This window comes from Staurois parvus, unplaced genomic scaffold (assembly GCF_062004578.1).
Source record: "Staurois parvus isolate SC_StPar_1 unplaced genomic scaffold, SC_StPar_1.0 ptg000392l, whole genome shotgun sequence".
NCBI lineage: Eukaryota > Metazoa > Chordata > Amphibia > Anura > Ranidae > Staurois > Staurois parvus.
This window is the reverse complement of record NW_028318188.1, coordinates 3,605,780-3,621,529: the sequence shown is the minus strand read 5'-3', so window position 1 is coordinate 3,621,529 and position 15,750 is coordinate 3,605,780. Positions and strand designations below refer to the sequence as shown.

Genomic DNA, 15,750 nt, shown 5'->3' with positions numbered 1-15,750 from the left:
AAAAAATAAAAAAAATCTATACTTACCTTGGTGGATGCTGCATCGCTCTGATGATGCATCTGACCCCTGCTGGCTCTAAGACCGAGAACTGAGCAATCAAACACCGCTGACCGTTCAGCTCTCAGTCTTCAGGCTATAAAGAACTGGTGACTGTCTATTACTGGCTATCTGCTCTACTCCTCCAGGGCTCACTGGAGTGCTGGGCTGTGGAGGGACGGGAGCGGCAGGCTTAGGCTCTCAGCGCAACGCTGAGAGGTTGAGCCAGCAGCTGGTCCAGGCATCTGGGTAGATCCCAACCATATGGTTGGGATCTTGTCAGTGCCTGGATCGGCTCTGTGACGTCCGCCGACAGCGAACTTTAGTCTGCTGTCAGCTGAAAACAGGTCACAGGAGTGCAGAATGAACTGCGCTCCTGTGATCCATAGGAAAAGCATAGCCAAAAAAGGCTTTGGTTATAGGTCTAATTTAAAGCTACTAACTGACTGCATCATATACAGTACATCATTTTTATTTTCCCCAGAGTTCTACTTAAATGAGTATCTAATCCCAAGAGCAAAAATGTAATATACTGCAGTTTACCAGCCCTTGGATGTAGCAGCTACATTAGTTTTCATTTTTCAAACTATTTATTTTCACTTTGTTTTCAACTGGTGATCCTAACAGCAAGGTGACCACTCTACCAACAGAGAGGCAATGCTGTCACTCATGGACAGGGCTATGGAACATTTCCTCCTTGTCTTTATAACATAGAGGGGACAAGAAAAGGAATCAAAAAGAGTTGATTGTTAGGGTTTACATACACTTTAAGTGATGCTGTTTGGCATTACTGGCCCTTTAACGGATTGTTCAAAAGTGTAACTATGGAATGATTTTACAATAACAAAGTGACATGTTGTATTTTCATAGACATTACAGTATATTCAATAGTTCATAAAGGAATCAAATATAAGATAATTATTATTATTATTATTATTATACAGTATTTATAAAGCGCCAATAGTTCGCTCAGCGCTGTACATTACAAAGGGAGACAGAACATGCGATACATGTGATACACGAGGGGTTCGAAGGCCCTGCTCTTTGGAGCTTACAATCTAGGAGGGAGGGGATAGTGGTACAGGAGGAGATAGCTGTGGGGAATGGAGTGGTAGGAAGAGTGGAAGAGGTCGGCAAATTAGCAGGGGGTGGGGTAGGTTTCCCTGAAGAGGGGGGTTTTCAGGGTGCACCTAAATGAGAGGAGAGTAGGTGATAGTCTGATGGATTGGGGTAGGGAGTTCCCGAGGATGGGTGACGCCCTGGAGAAATCCTGGAGGCAGGCATGGGAGGAGGAGACTAGGGAAAAAGAGAGAAGGAGGTCTTGTAAGGAGCGGAGAGTGCGTGTTGGGTGGTACTTGGATATTAGGTCAGTGATGTAATTTGGGGCAGTATGATGGACAGCTTTGTATGTCAGTGTTAGGATTTTGAATTTGATCTGTTGGGCAATCGAAAGCCAGTGGAGGGATTGGCAGAGGGGGGTGGCGGAAATGGAGCGGTTGGTAAGGTGAATGAGTCTGGCTGCCGTGTTCAGGATCGACTGAAGCGGGGATAGCCTGTGGCGAGGCAGGCCAGTGAGGAGGGAGTTGCAGTAATCGAGTCGTGATATGATGAGGGAGTGGATGAGCTGTTTAGTGGTTTCTGGGGTTAGGAAAGTGCGGATTTTGGCGATGTTGCGGAAGTGGAGTCTGCATGAGTTAGTGATTGGACTTGGGGCTGGAAGGATAGGTTGGAGTCCCGAATGACACCAAGTACTCTGGCCTGCGGGGCGGGCCTGATAGTGGCATTGTTGGACGTGATGGAGAAGTCAATGGGGGGTGTGTGCGAGCTGGGGGGAAAACTAGGAGGTCGGTTTTGCAGAGGTTCAGTGTCGTTTAGTAGGTTTGTGATTCGGGCGGAGACAGAGGGGGGTAAGGCGAGGGGTAGAGAGGTAGATTTGTGTCGTCGGCATAGAGGTGGTAGTTGAAGCCGTGAGAGTGTATGAGTTGGCCAAGGGAGGAGGTGTAGATGAAGAAGAGAAGGGGCCCGAGGACGGAGCCTTGAGGGACCCCAACAGAGAGGGGGAGCGAGGGGGAGGTGGTAGCGTTATAGGTAACGTTGAAGGAGCGTTGTGATAGGTAGGACGAGAGCCAGGAGAGAGCAGAATCTCTGACGCCAAGGGATTGAAGTTTTTTGAGGAGGAGGGGGTGGTCAACTCTGTCGAAGGCAGCGGAGAGGTCAAGGAGTAGGAGCACTGAATAGTGGCCATTAGCTTTGGCGGTTAGAAGGTCGTTGGAGAGTTTGAGTTAGGGCAGTTTCGGTGGAGTGTAGGGGACGGAAGCCAGACTGTAGGGGATCGAGGAGGTTGTTGTCGTTGAGGTGAGAGCTTAGGCGATTGTAGATTAGGCGCTCGAGGAGTTTGGATGAGAATGGGAGCAGGGAGATGGGTCTGAGGTTGTTCAGGTCGTTGGGGTCCAGGGAGGGCTTTTTGAGTATGGGAGTGATGTGCGTGTGCTTCAGAGGGGAGGGGAATGCACCGGAAGAGAGGGAGAGATTAAAGATGTGGGTGAGGGAGCGTAGGATGGAGGGGGGCCGTAGGAGTTGTGAGGGGATAGGGTCAAGGGGGCAGATGGTGAGGCGGGCATCAGAAAAGACCTTGGTGACCTCCTCGATGGTAGTAAGGTCAAAGGTGTGGAGTGTGGAGGGGGCTTCAGTGTGAGGAATGTTCTGTGGGGTGGAGGTCAGAGTAGTGGTGAGGCCGGGGGAGAGGGGTGATGAGGGGGTAGCTGTCTGAGAGGGGACGGGTTTGGAGGGAGTTTGAGGAGCGGCGATGTCCTTGCGAATTGTGTCAATCTTGTTTTTAAAGTGATTGGCAATCTCAAGGGCAGTGAGTGAGGTACTGGGTGGAGGTGGGGGTGGAGAGAGTAGAGAGTTAAAGGTGGAAAAAAGTCGGCGAGGATTAAAGGAGAGGATCTTGATGATGATCAGGAAGTAGGCTTGTTTGGCAGCGTGGAGGGTGGAGGTGTATGTGTGGAAGGCGGATTTAAAATGGGTGAAGGCTTGTTGGGATTTGGTTTTGCGCCATAGTCGCTCCAGGGCACGACTGTGTCGTTTGAGAGTTTTGGTGTGATCAGTCTGCCAAGGCTGGAGCTGTCAGGGTCTGATGTTTCGTGTGGTTAGAGGCGCTAATGAGTCAAGGGCGGCTGACAGCGCGTTGTTATAGGCAGTCATAGCCAAGTCAGGGCAGGACAGGGGGAGGATGCTGTCGTGGAGTTGATCACCTGCAGAGTGGAGGGGGGTAGGGTTCAGGTTGCGGAGATTACGGCTGGTAGTAGTATGGCACTTGGGAGGGGTAGGCTTTAGAGGACGAGGAGACAGAGAAGGTAATGAGGTTGTGGTCTGAGAGAGGGAAGGGGGTGTTAGTGAAGTTGTGGGGAGCGCAGAGGTGGGAGAAGACAAGGTCCAGGATATTTCCTGGATTCATTTTGTTTTTAGCTGTATAAGGACTTACGCACACGGGCTTAGGAAAATCAGCAGCATTTTTTTCTGCCAGAATGTAGCATAAAAAATACCCGTAATATTACAATATGTATTGTATTTATAACATAAATTAACATTCTGGACATTGGAATGCATTTACACGCAGACGCGTTTACACAGTTTTTCTGCTAAAGAGCTCCTTTCAGAATATACCTTTGGTGAGTTTTTATTTTCTGCCTGTAAACGCTCCTCTTCAAATACCCTTGTAAATGCCTATGTGTGCACGGCTACATAGGCTGACAATGAGGGGCTTGTACAGGCATAAAATTAACCCATGCCAGTAGTTGCACCCATTGTAATATCATAACAATGACGAAATACATGGAAATAAACAAATATGTGTGCTAGACAATTTAGTAAAATAGAAACTTGTCCCAGGCACCTGCCAGAAGTACCTGCAAACAAATAACAGGAAGGGAAACACAATCTAAACAGCACAAACAGTAATTACATGTGTAGCCCATGGCATTTCTGGCTCAACACAGATCTGCAAAAAATGCAGTTTGATTGTCCTTAGTTTGTTGAACAAGCCTGTATAACTAGCATTACACCATGGACTCATTGGGGTTTATTTACTAAAGGTGGAGAGTGCAAAATCAGACTCACTTCTGCATAGAAACCAATCAGCTTCCAGGTTTCATTGCCAAAGCTTCATTGAACAAGCTGAGGTTAGAAGCTGATTGGTTTCTATGCAGAAGGGAGTCTGATTTTGCACTCTCCAGCTTTAGTAAATAAACCCCATTCTGTCTTATCAATATCTTCTTGTAAGCGAGGCCTCCAGAACTGGGCACAGTATTCTAAAGGAGGTCTAACTAAAGATCTTTATAGGAGAATCTGGAGGAAGGAGGACCTGATTCCCCTAAAAGAAGGAATCCAGCGATGAGCAATAAAAATAGAAGAAGGTTTGAGGGGCACCGGTCTGAAGGATAGAGATTTGAGGGATAAGGGTCTGAGGGATACGATAAAGATCTTAGGAGGATCTGATTTCCCTAAAAGAATTGTTCCAGAGATGGGCAACAAAAATGGAGGAAGGTCTGAAGGATAGAGGTCTAAGGGAAAAAGGTCTGAAGAATAAAAGTCTGAGGTGTAAAGATCTGAAGGATAGAGATCTCAGGGGTGAAAGTCTCGGGGATGAAGGTCTTGGGAATGAAGATCTTGGGGATGAAGGTCTATGAGATGAAGGTCTCGGGCATGAAGGTTTTGGGGATAAAGATCTGGGGGATAAAAGACTCAGGGATAAGAGTCTCAGTGATAAAGGTCTCAGGGATAAAACCAAAGGAGAGACTGCAGGAACTCAAGAGCACCTTTAACCATTACAATAATTTTTTTTCTCTTCTGTTTCCTCCCCCTCCCTCTTACAGAACTGAAAAATGTTTCACTGTTGTTAAAAAAAAGTACAGTATGTTTTTAGTTCTGCAGTGCAGCACTTCTGCATTCCTTGTTCAGATGGGACAACCTGCTGCCTCCTACCTTTGCCGCGTCAGTGTTTTACGTTGGGGCTCATTGTGTGCCACAAGATTCCATGGTGCATACATGATACTGATCCAGGTATCTGGGACTTGGTAGTGACTTCTTGAATGTCTGCACAGCAACGGAATGCTGTAGTGCACATGGGCCCCGAGTAAAACACTGCCTCCTGAGATGTGACACAACAGTCCCAGGAGATTCCTTTGCACAGATGCGGTGGGTCTTTGCAAGGTCCCAGATACTAGAGAGTAGCAGCATCTGTTCACATGCATGGGGATCCCCCCCACACACACTAAGACATGCTGCAGATTTCTGCCAGGTCCCAAATACCTGGCAGAGACCTACGGCACCTCTGTGCAGGAAATTTAAAGCGGAGTTCCACCTGAAAGTTCCTCCGCTTGTTTGCCTCCTCCCCCCTCCACTGCTATATTTGGCACTTTTTGGGGGGAGCGGATACCTGGTTTTGACAGGTACCCGCTCCCACTTCTGGCTCAGTTCCCCATGGTAAAGTGAGCCAGAAGTTCGGCCCCCTCCTTCCTCCGGCAGTCTTCTGGGACACTTCAGGATGTGCAGCACAACTCACGCATGCGCAGTGGGCACCCGGCTGTGAAGCCACAAGCTGTCACAGCCTGGTGCCCACAGTTGAGATGGCAGCACCGGTGAGGGAAAAGAGAGAGAAGGGATGACGCAGGTGAGCACATCGCTGGATCCTGGGAGAGGTAAGTGTGTGTTCATTAAAAGTCAACAACTACAGTTTTTGCAGCTCCTGACGTTTAATAAAGACAAAAATTACTGGAACTCCGCTTTAATGTGGTTCTAAAGTGAAGACATTTTTTAATTTAAATGTATTCCCTGCATTAAGGTAAAAAATATCCCAGTAGCAGTAAAGGCCCCTCACTCCCCTAAATTCTTACCCAAGTCCTCACTTGACCCAGTGCTGTGCCTGTCTGTAGCAGCTCTCTCCTCTCTCTGCATTCATAGGACAGAGAGGCAACAGCAGGAACCATTGACTCCCACTGCTGTCAATCAAATCCTGTGAGCAGAAAGCTGGGGGCAGGGCCCACTGTATGCGTCAATGGATGCACAGAGCATGGCTTGGGAGTGAGTCCACACATCTGCCGCTATAGCAAGTGGCTTGCTATGGTGGCAGACAAAGAAGAGAGAAGCCAAGATCCCCAGTGGGGGACCCCAAAAGAGGAGGTAAGTATAACATGGTTATTATTCTAGAAAAAAAACATAACCTTTACAATTGCTTGAAATATGGAGGTGGGGAAGAGGGGTGGTGGGAGACAAATATTACAAATAAAAAAGAATGAAAGGGGAGGACATGATTGAAACCTTTAAATACATTAAGGGTGTACATAAGGTTCAGGAGGGCAGTATCTTTAATATGAAGCCAAGATCAGGAACACGGGGACATGACCTCAAACTAGCAGGAGGAAAGTTCAAAACTAATCTTCAAAAGTATTATTTTACCAAAAATGTAGTTGGTGCTCAGAACAAATGTTCAGCAGAGGTAGTGAGTCATTCACCAGTGAATTTAACTGCTTCCCTACCGCCCTATAGAAGAACTACTGCTACAGGGCAGCAGGGCTGAGCAAAATCATATATATATACAGTGGGGATCAAAAGTTTGGGCACCCCAGCTAAAAATTTGTATCAATGTGCATAAAGAAGCCAAGGAAAGATGGAAAAATCTCCAAAAGGCATCAAATTACAGATTAGACATTCTTATAATATGTCAACAAAAGTTAGATTTTATTTCCATCATTTACACTTTCAAAATAACAGAAAACAAAATAATGGCGTCTGCAAAAGTTTGGGCACCCTGCAGAGTTAATATCTTGTACTGCCCCCTTTGGCAAGTATCACAGCTTGTAAACGCTTTTTGTACCCAGCCAAGAGTCTTTCAATTCTTGTTTGAGGTATCTTTGCCCATTCTTCCTTACAAAAGTCTTCCAGTTCTTTGAGATTTCTGGGCTGTCTGTCACGCACTGCTCTTTTAAGGTCTATCCATAGATTTTCAATTATGTTGAGGTCAGAAGATTGTGAAGGCCATGGCAAAACCTTCAGTTTATGCCTCTTGATGTAATCCCCGGTGGATTTCGAGGTGTGTTTAGGATCATTATCCATTTGTAGAAGCCATCCTCTCTTTAACTTCAGCTTTTTCACAGATGGCATCAAGTTACCATCCAAAATTTGCTGAAATTTTATTGAATCCATTTTTCCTTCTACTCGTGAGATGTTCCCTGTGCCACTGGCTGCAACACAACCCCAAAGCATGATTGATCCAACAGCATGCTTAACAGTTGGACAGAGGTTCTTTTCATTAAATTATGTGCCCCTTCTTCTCCAAACGTACCTTTGCTCATTCCGGCCAAAAAGTTCAATTTTAACCTCATCGGTCCACAGAACTTGTTTCCAAAATGCATCAGGCTTGTCTATATGTTCATTTGCAAAGTTCAAACGATGATTTTTGTGGTGAGGATGTAGAAGAGGTTTTCTTCTGATGACTCTTCCATGAAGACCATATTTGTACAAGTATCTCTTTATAGTGGAATAGTGTACCACAACTCCAGTGTCTGCCAGATCTTTCTGGAGGGATCGTGCAGTCAAACGTGGGTTTTGAATTGTTTTTCTCACAATCCTGTGAGCTGTTCTGTCTGATATTTTTCTTGGTCTTCCAGATCTTGCTTTAACTTCCACTGTTCCTGATGACTGCCATTTCTTAATTACATTCCGAACAGAGGATATTGACATCTGAAAACGCTTTGCTATCTTCTTATAGCCTTCTCCAGCTTTGTGAGCATCAACTATTTTCAGTTTCAGTTTTATAGACAACTGCTTAGAAGAACCCATGGTGCTGATTGTTGGGGAAAGGTCAGATGAGTCTGGGCATTTAAAACCTTTGAGATTGACATCACCTGGTCTTCCCAGAAGATGATTGAGAACAATCCATGACACTGGCAGGTCTCAGCTTTGCAAAGGGGGCAGTGCATGCTATAAATTCTGCAGGGTGCCCAAACTTTTGCAGACGTCATTTTTTTGTTTTCTGTTATTTTGAAAGTGTAAATGATGGAAATAAAATCTAACTTTTGCTGACATATTATAAGAATGTCTAATCTGTAATTTGATGCCTTTTGGAGATTTTTCCATCTTCCCTTGGCTTCTTTATGCACATTAATACAAATTTTTAGCTGGGGTGCCCAAACTTTCGATCCCCACTGTATATATGTGATTTTGTATTTCCGGGTAGGGGGCGCATGCACGCGCCGCCATACCTGCGCCGTCATTGGCGGCCACAGATGTCGATCACTAGGTCCCAGCTGGAGATTCCCCGTCGGCACCCAGCGATCACCAAGTATCACTGACGGGAGAAGCCTGTGTGTAAACAACACAGGTCTCTCTCCTGCCAGAAAGGACATGCTGCTGTGTACTTCTCTGCACAGCGCTGTATCACAAAAAATGGCTTGGTCAGGAAGGGGGATAAATCCTCTGGAGGGCAAGTGGTTAAAGTAGAATTAAGCCCAAAAATAAAATTTTATATACTACAGCTTACAAGTTCTTAGATGTTGTGCTTGCATTAGTTTTCTTTTTTTTCCCTTTATTTTCACCTGATGGCCCAGTAAATCTGTTATTTTTTTAACTTCCTTTAACAGACCAGGCAGAGGGACAAATTATTCTCTACTGACAGGAGAGCACAACAATGATCAGCTTTTATTTATTTATGTAAAACCTTTACCCCAAGAGAAAAAAAAAACATCTTTTGCTGTAACTGTTTAAAAAGTGTCAGTTGGAGTTCATCTTTGTTAAATCCATATCAATCTGCTAGTCCATCTAACATTACCCTCCCCCCAGCCTAACACTGCTGCTGTCCAAAGGTGTCTCTATTGCTCCTCCATCTGGAATGGAGGCACTTTAAATCTAGGTTCAGACTAGCCCGCAAGGTACAGTGTATTACTGTGCAGGCAGTGACAGTGTCGGCTCAGCACATCACATTGCTTGCTTTTTTTTCTCTTCAGTTTATTTGAAGTGTAATTTAGTGACAATTCATTCATGTCACTGCACAGCAGTGTGGTGCGTTTTCCTGCTGTGTGATGACATGTAGCGCCCTCCAATGTGCTGCGGAGACATTCTGAATTTTACTGCACACCAGCACTTCCTATGTAAACTAGTGGTGAGGCTGCTCTACACATTTGGGGCAAAGATCTATAGTCAAAAATGGAGTGAGGGAGGTGGATCAGACCGGATAAAGCTTGGTCTCCTTCACCTGTCACTCATCTATGTTTATATATCTATACACCTTGCTGCAGGAAGAGGAAGCATGTGAGATGTAATGAGAAAGGGAACCATCAGCCTCCACTCACAAGGACTGTGCTGACATGTGAGAGAACAAGCCACTGGTCATGTCCACAGAGGATCACAGATCAGCCCCACTGAACTGCTTTCCACTGAACTGCCCCACTGCACTGCGTCCCACTGAACTACTCCACTGAACTGCCCCACTGCACTGCGTCCCACTGAACTACTCTACTGAACTGCTTTCCACTGAACTACCCCACTGAACTGCTTTCCACTGAACTGCCCCACTGCACTGCGTCCCACTGAACTACTCCACTGAACTGCCCCACTGCACTGCGTCCCACTGAACTACTCCACTGAACTGCCCCACTGCACTGCGTCCCACTGAACTACTCCACTGCACTGCTTTCCACTGAACTACCCCACTGAACTGCTTTCCACTGAACTGCCCCACTGCACTGCGTCCCACTGATCTACTCCACTGAACTGCCCCACTGCACAGCGTCCCACTGAACTACTCCACTGAACTGCTTTCCACTGAACTACCCCACTGAACTGCTTTCCACTGAACTACCCCAGTGCACTGCTTCACACTGAACTACCCCAGTGCTCTGCTTCCCACCAAACTACCCCAGTGCACTGCTTCACACTGAACTACCCCAGTGCTCTGCTTCCCACCAAACTACCCCAGTGCACTGGTTCACACTGAACTACCCCAGTGCACTGCTTCCCACCAAACCACTTCAGTGCTCCGCTTCCCACTGAACTACTCCAGTGCTCCACTTCCCACTGAACTACTCCAGTGCTCCGCTTTCCCACTGAACTACTCCAGTGCTCCGCTTTCCCACTGAAATACCCCAGTGCACTGCTTCCCACTGAACTACCCCAGTGCATTGCTTCCCACCGAACCACTTCAGTGCTCTGTTTCCCACTGAACTACAGGTGCACTGCTTCCCACTGAACTACCCCAGTGCACTGCTTCCCAGTGAACTATCCCAGTATTCTGCTTGCCACTGCACTACCCCAGTGCTCTGCTTCCCACTGCACTACCCCAGTGCTCTGCTTCCCACTGAACTACCCAAGTGCTCTACTTCCCAATGAACTACCCCAGTGCACTGCTTCCCATTGAATTACCCCACTTCACTGCTTCCCACCAAACCACTTCAGTGCTCTGCTTCCCACTGAACCACCCCAGTGCTCTTGCTTCCCACTGAACTACCCCAGTGCTCTGCATTCCACTGAAGTACCCCAGTGCTCTGCTTTCCACTAAACTACCCCAGTGCACTGCTTCCCACTGAACTACCCCACTACACTGCTTCCTAATGAACTAACCCAGGGCACTACTTCCCACTGAACTACCCCACTGCAATGCTTCCCAATTAATTACCCCACTGCACTGCTTCCTAATGAACTACCCCACTGCACTGTTTCCTAATGAACTACCTCAGTGCACTGCTTCCCACAGCACTGCTTCCCACTGAACTACCCCACTGAACTGCTTCCCACTGAACCACCCCAGTGCTCTTCTTGCCACTGAACCACCCCAGTGCACTGCTTCCCACCAAACTACTCCACTGCACTGCTTCCCACCAAACTACCCCACTGCACTGCTTCCCACTGAACTACCCCATTGCTCTGCTTTTCACTTAACTACCCTACTGCACTGCTTCCCACCAAACTACCCCTGTGCTCTGCTTCCCAGTGAACCACTCCACTGCACTGCATCCCACTGAACTACCCAAGTGCACTGCTCCCCACTGAACTACACCATTGCTCTGCTGTCCACTAAACTACCCCAGTGCTCTGCTTTCCACTAAATTACCCCACTGCTCTGCTTCCCACTGAACTACCCCAGTGCACTTCTTCCCACTGAACCACCCCAGTGCCCTGCTTCCCACTGAACCACCCCAGTGCACTGCTTCCCACTGAACCAGAAGCGTAACTTGAAGCTTGTGGGCCCTGATGCAAAAGTTGACCTGGGACCCCCCTTACTACCACCCACTGCTTCCACCGTGCGCCAACATACTTGAAGTGATTTCAGATCTTTATTTACATATTGAGAGGGTAATTCAAAAGATTTGGGAGAAGTGGTCAACATTTAGATATACCTCTTCAATTATTCTGAATACTTGTAAGCAGACCCCAGTATGGAATGTAAAAATGTGGGCAAGAATGTATTACAACCTTTTATTTCCATCCCCCTAGGTGAAATCATTAAACTCTCTCTCTTCTCCTCTCCTATTCTCTGTCCTCCTCTCTCTTCTCTCCTATACTTTTTCCTCCTTTCTCTCTTCTCTTCTCCTATTCTCTGTCCTCCTCTCTCTTCTCTCCTATACTTTTTCCTCCTCTCTCTCTTCTCTCCTATTCTCTTTCCTCCTCTCTCTCTTCTCCTCTCCTATTCTCTGTACTCCTCTCTCTTCTCTCCTATACTTTGTCCTCTCTCTCTTCTCTTTCCTCCTCTCTCTTCTCTCCTATTCTCTTTCCTCTGCTCTCTTTTCTCCTCTCCTATTCTCTTCCCTCCTCTCTCTCTCTTCTCCTCTCCTATTCTCTTTCCTCCTCTCTCTCTTCTCTCCCATTCTATTTCCTCCCCTCTCTCTTCTCCTCTCCTATTATCTTTCCTCATCTCTCTCTCTTCTCTCCTATTCTCTTTCCTCCTCTGTCTCTTCTCCTCTCCTATTCTCTGTCCTCCTCCCTCTCTTCTCCTCTCATATTCTCTTTCCTCCTCTCTCTCTTCTCCTCTCCTATTCTCTTTCCTCCTTTCTCTCTCTCCTCTCCTATTCTCTTTCCACCTCTCTCTCTTCTTCTCTCCTATTCTCTTTCCTCCTCCCCCCTCTCTTCTTCTCTCCTATTCTCTTTCCTCCTCTCTCTCTCTCTCTTTCTCTCTCCCTCTCTCTTCTCCTCTCCTATTCTCTTTCCTCCTCTCTCTCTTCTCCTCTCCTATTCTCTTTCCTCCTCTCTCTCTTCTCCATTCCTATTCTCTTTCCACCTCTCTCTCTTCTCCTCTCCTATTATCTTTCTACCTCTCTCTCCTCCTCTCCTATTCTCTTTCCTTCTCTCTCTTCTCCTCTGCTATTCTTTCCTCCTCTCTCTTCTCTTCTCCTATTCTCTTTCTTTCTTGCTCTCTCTGTCTCTTAAATTCCCAAACATCATTCTCCCTTTCCGTCTTTCTATCCCCCATGTCTCTCTTTTTCTCTTTCCATTTCTCTCTCTCCCCCATGTCTCTCTTTTTCTCTTTCCATTTCTCTCTCTCCCCTTCTTTCTCTCTCCTCTTCTCCTTCCCGTCTTCATTTAATCTCCCTCCATTAGTTCAGTGTCGGTTCACACCAGAGACTGCATGTGATATGTACAGTGACACTGAGCAGTTCCTGTGCAATTCACATGCAGTCCTGTGCAGTGCGATCACAGCCCTTTCATTTTGGATGGACAGAAATTGCACACCACAAGTATCGCATGCACTGCTTTTTAAAATACACTGCAACAAAAGTACCATGCGATCTGGTGTAGGCAAACACACTGCACATGTGATCTGTGTTTGGGGTGTCATTAACCTCTTACTAACACCCACTAAAGATCACAAATGGAGTGTGTTTTGCATGCAGTGTGAATTGCACAGGAATGCACAGCACGTTCCTGTGCGATTCCTTTGCAGGTATGATGTGAACCAGCCCTGGTTTCTTAGGTGTTCATGTCTCTCTTTTGTCTGTATGCAAAAAAATTAAATACAAGTTTGGCTTACTCCACCCTGAAGGACATTTCCATCTCACATGCAGGCAGTCCGTGTCCTAACCATTCCCAGAGCACTTTGCAGGCAAGACTGTAGTGTCCAGAATGTGAAATGCTCTGCCCTACACTGAGCACTGACTGCACTGACACAGGGAGATGGGCTCTCAGACTCCCAACAGCTGCAACTCTTCCTTTTCTCTTTTCATCTTCTGTCCAGTTGTAGATAAGACATTACAGGGCATGTGAGGAGGGGGCTGGGCAGAGGGAGATAACAGATTTCATAGGACAAGGATGACTAAGGGATGGATGTAGGTTAACTCTTCTTTTTATAATAATAGTTATTACTATATTAATAATAATAATAACTCTTTCAGAAAAGTAAAAGGAAAACATCACATTGTGATATATAGGAGGAAACTGCTTCTGCTTTGAAGAACAGGAGTTGACAGTCCCCAGGGCCCCCTGGAGAAGGGGCCATGTCCCAACTGCCACTGACATCTGCGACCCATGTTGTTATGCCAGTGCACTTAACTGCCTCTGTGCTCTACTTCCACTGAACCGCCCCACTGCACAGCTTCCCACTGAACCGCTTCCCGCTGGGCCGCTCCCCCTGTACCGCCCCACCGTGACGCTTCCCACTGAACGGCCCCACTGCGCTGCTTCCCACTGAACCGCCCCACTGCGCCGCTTCCCACTGAACCGCCCCAGCGCTCCGCTTCCCACAAACACCTTAATGCTCTGCTTCCCACTGAACCGCCACCCAGCGCTCCGATTTCCACTGAACCACCCCAGAGCTCCACTTCCACCATCCCACTGCGCTGCTTCCACTGAACTGCCCCATTGCACCGCTTCCCACTGAACCGCTTCCCACTGAACCACTTGCCACTGTGCTGCTTCCCACTGAACCGCCCCACTGCACCGCTTCCCACTGAACCGCCCCACTGTGCAGCTTCCCACTGAACCGCCCCACTGTGCAGCTTCCCACTGAACCGTCCCACTGCGCAGCTTCCCACTGAACCGCCCCAGCGCTCCGCTTCCCACTGAACCAGCTTAATGCTCTGCTTCCCACTGAACCGCCACCCAGCGCTCCGATTTCCACTAAACCACCCCAGAGCTCCACTTCTAACTGAACCACCCCAGCGCTCCGCTTCCCACTGAACCGCCTCAGAGCTCTGCTTCCCACTGAACCACCTTAGTGCTCCGCTTCCCACTGAACCACCCCAGCGCTCCGCTTCCCACTGAACCACCCCCGTGCTCCGCTTCCCACTGAACCACCTTAGTGATTCACTTCCCACTGAACCACCCCAGCGCTCCGCTTTCCACTGAACCACCCCAGCGCTCCGCTTCCCACTGAACCACCCCAGCGCTCAGCTTCCCACTGAATCACCCCAGGGCTCCGCTTCCCACTGAACCACCCCAGTGCTCCGCTTCCCACTGAACCACCCCAGTGCTCCGCTTCCCACTGAACCACCCCAGCGCTGAGCTTCCCACTGAATCACCCCAGTGTTCTGCTTCCCACTGAACCACCCCAGTGCTCTGCTTCCCACTGAACCACCCCAGGATAGCTGTTCCCTGCAGCACTGTTCCCGACCCTCTGAGTGTGTCCAGAGCTGCCCTCCAAGTGGTGCAGGATGAGGAGGAGGATGATGAGGAGGAGGCCCGCAGTGTGCGGAGAACGCTCAGCATCTGACTCCTCTCCATGGCAGGTAGCGGTGGGGCTCCGGAGCTGTCCGCCTCCATGTGAAGTACTCACCGGGCTGGGTGCGGAGGGGAGCCGGCTCCCTGTGATCGCTGTGCCCGGGGCAGAGTCCTCCCTCCCGGCGGAGATGTAGAGTGGCGCCGGCTGGCTGTGCGGTGTGACAGCTCAGGAGGAGTGGGAGCCGTGCGATGGAGACAAGGGGCAGGATGATGATGACGGGGGGGAGGGAGGGACGGCTCTGCTCGTCTGTCTTCATACACAGGGAAGTGTGAACTTACTGATCACATACACGACACACAGTGTCCTCCCCACCCCGATCATTGCAATGCACGAAGTTGGTGTGTGATGTCATAGACAGCAGATCTGTCACACATCGTCCATACTCATCTACTACTCCGATCATGGTCCTGCAATTTGATGTCCATGAACTTCTTAGGGCTCATTCTCATGTGCGCTTGTCACCCCTGAAGTAGCGTTGTCTCCTCATCCCATTAAACCTGAACAGTGAACACATATTCATTACACAGGTTCTGAGGCCAATTTCATGCAGATAAAGTACTAAGTGACTTTACCACTTGTCCTCCAGAGGATTTACCCCCCTTCCTGACCAGGCCATCTTTTGCGTTACGGCACTGCGTTACTTTGACAATTGCACGGTCATGCAACGCTGCACCCAAATGGAATTTACGTCCTTTTTTCCCCCACAAATAGAGCTTTCTTTCAGTGGTATTTGATTGCCTCTGCATTTTTTATTTTCTTGCGCTATAAAAAAAATCCGCCAATTTTGAGAAAAAAAAAACATTTTGGACTTTTTGCTATTAAACATGTCCAGTAAAAAAATTTTAAATTCAAATTTTGTCATAAATATTAGGCCACAATGTATTCTGCGACATGTCTTTGCTAGCAAAAACCCCAATACATGTAAATTAATTGGTTTACGTGAAAGTTATAGCGTTTAAAAATGGTGGTATATATACTGGAATTCTTTTCATTTTTACTAGTAATGG

General features: G+C 47.8%; 1 protein-coding gene across 4 annotated transcripts in view; it reads right to left on the bottom strand.

Annotated features, from left to right (window-relative positions):
- Positions 1–14,947, bottom strand: part of GCNT4 (glucosaminyl (N-acetyl) transferase 4) — a 73,165-nt gene extending 58,218 nt beyond the window's left edge. For all 4 annotated transcript variants that reach the window (XM_089686157.1, XM_089686158.1, XM_089686154.1 and 1 more), the window contains exon 1: positions 14,798–14,947. The gene's annotated coding sequence lies outside the window, so the exon portion shown is untranslated. The remainder of the gene's footprint in view (positions 1–14,797) is intronic.
- Between the last annotated feature and the right edge of the window lie 803 nt (positions 14,948–15,750).